The 9,470-nt window shown below is 37.9% G+C and overlaps 1 long non-coding RNA gene across 1 annotated transcript; it reads left to right on the top strand.

The window, feature by feature from the left end:
- The first annotated feature begins 1,170 nt into the window (after nt 1-1,170).
- LOC124860985 lies at nt 1,171-8,882 on the top strand. Its single transcript, XR_007036530.1, has 3 exons — nt 1,171-1,271; nt 8,033-8,543; nt 8,628-8,882. It is a non-coding gene; the product is annotated as an uncharacterized LOC124860985 (long non-coding RNA).
- The last annotated feature ends 588 nt before the right edge of the window (nt 8,883-9,470 follow it).

The following is a 9,470-nucleotide window of genomic DNA, read 5'->3' as shown; positions in this document are numbered from 1 at the left end:
AATCATTAGTTCCCTCCTCAATATGCATGAGATCGAGCTGAAAGCCACAAGAAAGCGAGAAGTCAGACATTGACTCAGAGATAATGACTTGAGTCTGAGACTTAGAGTTGGGGTGACCTGTACATACTCTTCAAGAACGAGAGATTTGTTCTTTTATTTGCTGGGGCAAAGTTCCTTCAGGCTAGGATATTTGGTACAGGTGTTGTCCATACCTTGGATCATATTTTTCCATTTACTTGACCAGGTAGCTTTTAAATTGAGATTTAGTACTTGGTTTAAAAAATCCTCTGACTTTGTAAAAGTCAAAGAAAAGCCACCATTGCACTATAAAGTAAAATAGTGAACACAGGGATTAACAGCTATTAACTTAATCAGTGCAAAGGTTTGTTTCATTTATTAATTCAACCTTAATCGGTGCTAACCCATTCCTACAAAATGTTCTTGAGGCATAAATGGGTTTTCATATTTGTAATTAGATAATTATTATAGACATTTTTAAAATTCATTTCCAACAGTTTGCAACATTTTCTTTGTTTTGTGAATGCAATCTTGTGAAAAAATAGAGGTTTGATGTATTAGGCCCGAGGATAAAACAGTACATGATTTGAATTAATAACGTGCACAATGTAATATTCCAGGCAGATTAGCTGGCACTTTTGGTATTAGAGACTTCAGATTTGATTCAACTTGGAATAAATGACTAATGAATTTCTGTATATCACCTCACTGATTCCTCTCATGAAGATATAAAGTAACTACACAGCAATGCCATTTAGAGTTAAGAAGTGCAGAAAGTTATAGTTTGGTTTCTAACAGTCTTAGTTTTTTCCATCTCTCTGCTGGAACGTAGAAAGTAGAGCTGAATGTAGTGCATGTACTAATCTACAGCTGGATGATTTCCATTAGTCAATGTCAACAGAGAGCAATGGAGAAGTGTGGGGGTTGTCATGCAGCCAAGATTTCTAGCATATAATTAGCATAATTATTTAAAACTCTTAAGATCTTGAAATGTTGCTTTGAGTATGATTTCTCAATGCAAACAGGCCATCCTCACTTTATCCTTATATCTCAGTGGATAATGACAAAGTCAGTTGCATCTTTGAGATACAGAAAATGTGTCTTCACTATACTGATAATAACATCCACCTATTGTCTTCCACTCATCCAAGATCAGGTCGCTGGGGAGACAGGGCCACGAGGAAAACCCATGTGCCTCTCTTCCTAGTGACACTCTCCATCATATTATTGGGGATCCCAAAGCTTTACTCCAGGTAAGAAATTATTTAAAATCACACCGGCAAGTTCTGGGTCTCCTCCTATTGGGAATTGTCCATAAAACCTCCAAAGGATAGTGCCTAAGAGATATCCCGATTTGAAAAACAAACCTCCTCAACTGTGGAAGAGCAGTGGCTTTAATGTGAGGCTCCCCTGGGTATGAGAACTCTTCGGCCTATCTCTAAGGCTGAGTCCAGCCATCCTGCTGAGGAAGCTCATGTCAGGTGCTTGCATTTAAACTTTAATTCTGTTCATAATTCATATCTCATGACTATAGGCAAGGACTCGTTTGAAAATGAGAGCTTTGCTTTTATACTCAACTTCCTTCACCTCAATAGATAGATAAAAACAGTATTTGAGAAACTGAGTGTCAGGGACTTTCCTTTATGAAAAACTCCAACATCAGTTGTTTATTCAATAACTTCATTTGGTTTCTAGATCTTACTCGATTTCTCTATACATTTTGAAGTTTTCCATTGGTGTTATTCACATAACTGTAACCTGACAGTGTTGTTCTTCTGTGTATTTTGTATTATACAAGGATATGAGGACCGTGGATTGGCTTGACCTTGAAAAATATTCAGAGACATGAAGGTTGTGACTCCAAGGGGTGTGACGAGCATTGGTTTATTACAGCTTTAGTATTGAGCAGGGCTTAACATGATTTTGAATTGAATATTTCTCTGGTAGAATTAATTAAGGTTGTAGTGTCGAGAAAAGTGTCGAGAAACCTATGATAGTATTTGTTAAAAGTGCAGTATTTCCAGAACATCTTTATTTCTCAATGTTTATCTGGTTTATGTTTATTGCTATATTGACTGAAAAATTTTAAGTCAATTCTAAAGTCAAAGGAGGCCAAATTGTCCCTCTTGTTAATTCATCTCAGCATAGTGACTTCTCAAGAACCTTGCGGTAAAAGATTAGATTTATTTTAACATTGGATATTTAGTAATGGCGTAAAGCACAGTCAGACCACATGGTTGTCAACTAGAGGCTGTCTTCCCAAAAATAATTATACCAGAGCAAATAGACTTCCCCCCATGGCTTGAAATAGACTTTGTTGGCGATCCATAATCCAGCCTTCTTAAAATTCAGGACGTACCCTGAATAATATGAGCAGTAAAGTCAATATTTGATGGATGGGACAGATTTATTTTTCTGCTGGCATTTAACCTGCTGTGCTGGCCTTTAAGTGTGTGCAAAGGGAACCCCAAAGATTCCAGAGTGTGTCTAAAGCACTAAAGCAAAGAAAAACGAAATCACCTTCATGTCATTCTGTGAACTTAAGAAAAAAAATGCTAACAATCATTTACAATCATCTACTAACTAAACTAAAGGGAAAGACGACAACATAAGTGGACATTAAAAGTTCCATGAAAGGAACCACAATGCAGCTACAACACCTTAGATGATTGTTATGTCATACAAGCCAGTTCAGCATGTTCTTTGGGTACCTCCCAGAAACTTCTCCTATTTAGCCTGAACACTGCCACTTGTCTCTGAATTCTTAACATCATGACTGATAGACTAATTCCTCTTTGGAAGAAATCTCAAACTACATTACCCTGGACAATGAGGTTCCTCATGGTTATGTGATCAGCCCACTGCTGTTTACACCGTTAATATAGGTTTCTGTATTTAAACATGAGGGACTCCTACTCATTAAATTTGAAAATGGTACCATGCTTATACCACAGTCATGAAAATGAAAAATCAATTTCAGGGATAAAGTCGAAGGCTGATCCAGAGACAATAACCTGACATTAAACATGGACATAAGTGTGTCCTCAATGAGCAGGAACAGTGCTCTGGGCATTGTCCGAGGCTCCTAAAATCTTCTCTATTAACTTTTTTACTGCCCTGCTCAAAGCTTTTTGATGCAAGCTGTGAAAACTCTGCTGTTAAAATTCTGAATTGGTGTTAAGATTAGGCAGTCCTCATTACTGCACTTACTCTAGCTTTTATTTTATTTGTACATGCATCTGTTTATGTGCTGTATTATCTATGCAATTATCTTTTTCTAATGTATTTGTTGTAGATTAAGAGAAACACTGCTTTGTTGTATGGTATTTATCATACAATGAAATTACAATAAATGTATTTCAATTTGAATTGAAGATACACAACATTGCCAAACGTGTGTTCTCATGTGCAATTACATAAAAAAAAATAATCACATTTTATTTTCTGTACAAAGGCTTTGTTAGGGCCGACCATTTGCAGCTACCACAGCTTGAACTCCTTTAGGAAGGGTTAGGGTTAGCAGTGTGTTTATGGGATTATCTGACTATTCATCCAGAAGAGCATTTCTGAGGTTAATTAGTGATGTTGGATAAAAAGGCCTGACTCACAGTTCCTGCCTATCCAAAAGTGGTTATATCTATTTGAGGTCAGGGCTATGTCCAGACCAGTGAAATTCCTGAACAGCTCCCTCGTCCATGTCTTGATGGACAGGAAATGTTCAAACAGGAATTAGCCATTTCCAAATGCTTCCCACAAAGTTGGGAGCATGAAATGTTTCAGAATTCCATGGTATGCTGCAGGATTAGGAGTTCCTTACTGGAACTAATGGACAGAGTCTAACTCCTCAAAAATAGCATTGCCTAGCAACTCCCTCTTTACGAAAGTTTGCACTTGACCTTATATACTCAAGCATGTGCTGTTCTCCTGGCAACTGCCAAACCCAGAATTATCAATGTGACTGCCACACAGAGAGGCATAGATTGTCACTCCACAGAGCCCATCTCCAATTCTCAAATTGTTCATTGGTGTTCACTGGTGCCATGTTTTACACAACTGACGTTTTGTATGGCACTTGGTGATGTAGGACTTGGATGTGGCTGCTCAGCTATGGAGACCCATTCCATAATGCACTTTATACACTGTTCTTGACCAAATCTGAAGACCACATAAACTTTTGAGGTCTGTAGCTGTTGACTCTGTCAAACTTTGGTGACCTCTGCACACTATGCTTGTTATTTTACTTGCTTAATACTTTGTGGATTAGTTGATGTTTGTTTCCAATTAGTTCCAATTTGTTATATTATCACTAATATTTATTTGACTGTGGAATATGTAGTAGCTAGGAAATGTAATGATAGGATTCATTACATAGGTGACATCCTAATACAGTAATATGGTTGAATTCACTGAGCTCCTGTGAGGGACCCACTTTTTCCCCAAACATCTCTAGAACCAGTCTGCATGCTTGGTGCAGGATTTTATATGCATGTGGCTATGAAAGGAATTGGAACAGCTGAATTCAACTGTTTGGAGGGTGACCCTATACTTTTGGCAATACCTGCTTTTGTGGCATCCTGTTGCTGGTAAGGTGTGGGCTCATAATGATGACTAGTTGACACAGCTAGTTGACTGATGAGAGGATTGTTGAACAGAGCTGAGTTTGTGGGTCAGAAGAGGTTTGACATCGTATGTGCAGACCTGAACCCTCCCCTTTGCCCTTTTTCTGGTTTGTTCTGAAAATGACCAACACTGCACAGTACATCAATCTGTAAATCTGCTTGGGCTAATCCAATCATAAAAGTGTGCAGAACATCATGCTGAGGAAATACTGCTCCAATTAATATTTTATTGAGTTTTTTTTAGTAACATCAAATGAGGGTTATTTTTTCGTATTATTTGGGGGGATTGTTTTTCTGTGTGTGTGTCTCGCAGATGTGTAAGACATAATGCAGTCCTAATATTTTTTCTCTATGTATAATTTAAAATTTTTAATACACATTTTGATTTAAAATGTCTGTTTTTTCTTTACTGTCTTTTCTAATTTCACTCTTGGTTTCCCTTACATTCATGTTGTCAAGAACAAAGCAACTTGATCAAATGGAGACAAATTCCACCACAGTTGTCTGCTTCAGAGAGTAAAGTGAATACCAGAGCTGTGCCATGCAGGATGGAAGCACGATAAACCTGAAAATATTCTGTCATCTTATTCTGTGCTTTCAAGCAATATATTATTTATATTAATCAAAAATATAACAGTATTTGGAACAGGGTGAATCTACATAACAAGATTAATTTAACTGTATTAGCCTATGCATTTGACAGCCATGTTTTTGGGAATCTGAGCAACAGCCAACATTTAATTCAATAACACTTGAGCTTATACTTTACACGTATGAATTAATAATTTATCCTCTAGTACAGTCATTAAAATGGGGGGTTGGGCGGGGGTTCATTATTTTTCAATTATTTCACACAGTATTTTCTGGCTTATGTCTTCATGTTGTAAAATTCACTTAAACAGTGAAGGAGCGCTGGGTGGCCCAGTTGGTACAGCAAGCACACCAAGGCTATAGTCCTTGACGTAGTTGTCCTGGGTCAAATTCTCCACCCTCTTTCCTGTTTGATTACTATTCAGTAAAGGCCACTAGTACCAAAAAAATAGTAAAGCTTTTATGTAACAAAGGGTTCGGAAATTCTTGACTAAAATGGTGTTGGGTTAAAGCTCACTATAAATTACAGAATGTTTTCAATCCATACATTTGGATCAGTGCACGCTGTTCATCTAAAAGTAATTTTTACAACCTGACAATCAGTGACCTTTCACATTGACACTACAGACTAATGACACTGCATATTATATTGTTCATTGACTTTGTCAGGTAAATAAGGCTGTCTGCCCTGTTTCTTTGTCCACTGGGTTCTTTGAAGTTCCAGAGGGCAAACTGAAGATGAATATGAAGAGATTTATATGTTCCTGCAAAAAAGCCTCCTACTGACCTTTTAAGTAGGGTGTTCTTAACATTCCATTACAGAGGACAACAAAGCAAAGTAGAGAATGATTATTGCACATTTTTAAGACTTCTCTATGTGCTTTATGATGTATAGATATAAAGAATCAAGACTAAAAATAAAACATTATTATCCCTGAAGCTTAACCCCAACAATGCACTTTATTTGGCTGAGTAAGCGATGACAAAATATTATTTTATCCCTATTAAACAACGTTTTATGTTTTATGTTTTTAAAACAAGCTGGCCATAAAAAACTGAAATTTTCACGTGTAACATTGAGTTTACCCTCTATAAAACAAAATTCCACAATCAGTTTTGTTTTTCTCTGTTGTAGTAAATGTGATTTAACTGAATAAAATTTAACCTTACCACAAACCAGCTTTCACATTCTGCGCACATGACTGAGTAAAAGCCCGTCATACAGCACAGTGTTTACTAAATCGAGTCAACATAAAACCTGCTTCTTTGTGTCAGCCTTCCTTGCTTAGAATTTGTCTGGTGACCTTACAGCCCCCAATAACATAGGGTGACGGGGATATTCACCAAGAAGAAACAGTTTTTGGGAAGAGGTTGTTGAGGGTTTTTAGCATTGGAAAATGTAATCTCTCCCTCACATATATCTCTGCAGCCCCTTAGAGAAAGTGGTGTTTTTTGGTAGGGATTACAAGTTGCAACTAAAAAGAAGAAATAATGCATTTTTATGAAAGGCTGGTAGTTTATTATGTCTAAAGCTGGCTGTTTGCGCTTGATTTTCTATTGTGCTTTTACACAGGACTGTTTTTGTTTTTGGGTGAAATGTTGGTTCAGTTCTCTTCATCATGAAATACCAAAAACAAAAAAAAGATGGATGAATGCTCTAACCCCACAGAGCAGACAGGAAACAACCATTTAGTATGGCCCCCAATCGGCAACTACTTTAAAAGGTCAGATGTTCGGTCCAGTCAGTCTGGATATCAAGGTTTCCTCTGTACATACAGAGAAGGATCCGACAGATAGAGCACTGAAGGCCTCATTTTCAATTTCTACTTACTTTCTGTTGCTAGTTATTTATTTGTTTTACAACTACTGAAAAACCTATCTTCCATCTCTGTAGTTTATCAGCTTGTTGAATCAGGTCTGGCAAGCTGTGACGTTATGCAGGCAAGAACCATCAAACCTAAATGAAACTGGCCTCTGTTCACTTCCAGTAGCTTCGCTTTAGGGAACACATTTTCTGTTCATCCTTCTCATAAGCATTCAGAATCATTTTAAATCAGCCAGCAATTAGATGAGTAATCATTGCAGAGTACACTAAGGACTATAAAATTCTGCGTTAGGAGTCATTGTTTTTCAGCAGGGACATTTTAAAAGCTGAAGAAAATGGTCCTTACTGGTTTACTGTACTGTGGGGAGAGGTGTGCAGTCAGACCTCCTTTCTTTATATTTTGCTTCCAATTAGGCAACTTTTATTGTATCTTTAAGGTGATCCCCAGGTTCCTCAGACTTTCTGAAATTTTTTTAAGAGGAAAAAAAAACTTGAAGACTTTCTGGAAAACGTATATATTCCAGGAATGTCCAACTAATTGGAAGCAAAATACTAGATATGTATTTTGAGTTTTATTATGGACAAGTGCTTGTAATGATGTGTAATGCATGTACCACACATTCTGCCTTTCAAGCATTCCCTCAACTACTTGTGATTGCATCACTTCGGTTGTGATGTCATACCCCTTGAACGTTTACACATTTTGTCACATTGCAGCCAGAAACGTTATTGTATTGCATTGGGATTTTATGTGTGTGATGATTATGAGTGAATGTGTGTGTTGTGTGGTGTTTACTTCCTCTTCCTGAGCTTTGGATTGACATTGTGAGGTGTGGGGCTGAGCTATCTGAAGCTACATACCTGCACACAATCAGCTCATCAGCCTGAATGCTTTCAAGGAGCTGCCAGATGGTTCTCCTTTCCCTGTTGGTCGCTATGTATCTGCTGCTTACCTTGTGCTATCTCTGTGCTTTTCTAGACCTGCCAAATCAGAAGCTCTCCTCGAAAAGATCATAGAGCACCAAGACCTGGATCACAAATCCAACCTACAACAAATTTACATATAATCCTCAGCTCCATGGTCATTTTAGGAAAGTTCCTATGTCCTTTTCCAGGTTTGTAGTTTTCCACCTGTCTGTCCTTCAGTGCATTTTCCACCTCATGATCAAAGGAAAGCATCTGACCACTTCCACTCCTGTCAGTAAGGAACATTCTGAAATTCATCAATAGTTACCTTGTACCCCTGTCAGATTTTAACCTTGATGGTGCCATGTTCACAGAACTTTGTGTGTCTCTCTCACCTCTTGTTTGCAAGGTGTGATGGGCAGCCATGGTCCAGCAGCTCATTCTGCATCCCACCACACACTCGCCTACCTGTCCACCCTCTAGCGCCTTCTGGCCTGCCGCACATAGCCTCCGGAAGGAAATCAAATGGAGTCAGCATACCAAGACATACCAGAACAAATGGACAACCTCTTTCATCACAAGCAGTAAGATGTAGCACCTCACCCCTGTCACAGACAATTATTTACAAGTTTCAACTCAGACAATAACCACCTACATGTCTTCCTCAGTGTGGGTTCTAGAGCCTTTCCTTGGAACCTAGAAGATCAGCCCTCCCCAGGACTTCAACAATAAACTGGTTTAAACTGTTTAACTATATCTGTGATTGTTGCCGCTCCAGAGTCTAATCCAACAATTATGACAGTTCATTTAGAAGGGCACAGGCCTTGTAAACGAACAGTGGAGATTTCCATATTGGGTGCTGGTTTTCCTTCATTTTCATGTTGTTGCGCTTCTCATACTTGCCTTTAAAAAGTCTTAGACTAATAAAGTCTAAAACCAAATCTAATTGTTAAAAAAAAAAAAACTTCCACTTTCAAACTAAACATCTACCAAATTTAGCCTAGCTGAGTATGAAGGATTTAGACATTGTTTAGACATATTTTCAACAAACAAAACATCCCCTGGCTTGTGCTACGCTTGGTGGCAACAACTGCTCTCAGACATTTGTTATAACTGGTTCATAAATCTATGACATTCATATGAAGGAAATTTGGTAGACGCTTCTTTGCAGAATTATTTCAATTTAGCCACAATGGAGGGTTTTCACACATACACCACCTGTTTAGTTAGGCCACAACATTTCCATCAGATTGAAGTCCAAACTTGTATAATGAACTGCGCCACTCCAAATGTTTTTGTCATGTTTTTTTTAGCCAGGTCTGGCAGTAATAACACCCGGCTGACGCTGGTGAAATACAACCCCAGTAAATGCATTCAAGGTAAATTCATAATTTACCAAGTGTGGCAATTAGGTTTTCACATAGAGCCTGATAGGTTTGGATATTACCCTTATTAAATGATTGTTTGAAAACTGTGTTCTTTTTTTAACTATTTTTGACATTAAATTTGAT

Source organism: Girardinichthys multiradiatus, chromosome 23 (genome assembly GCF_021462225.1).
Source record: "Girardinichthys multiradiatus isolate DD_20200921_A chromosome 23, DD_fGirMul_XY1, whole genome shotgun sequence".
Taxonomy (NCBI): Eukaryota; Metazoa; Chordata; class Actinopteri; order Cyprinodontiformes; family Goodeidae; genus Girardinichthys; species Girardinichthys multiradiatus.
This window is presented reverse-complemented; position numbering and strand designations above follow the sequence as displayed.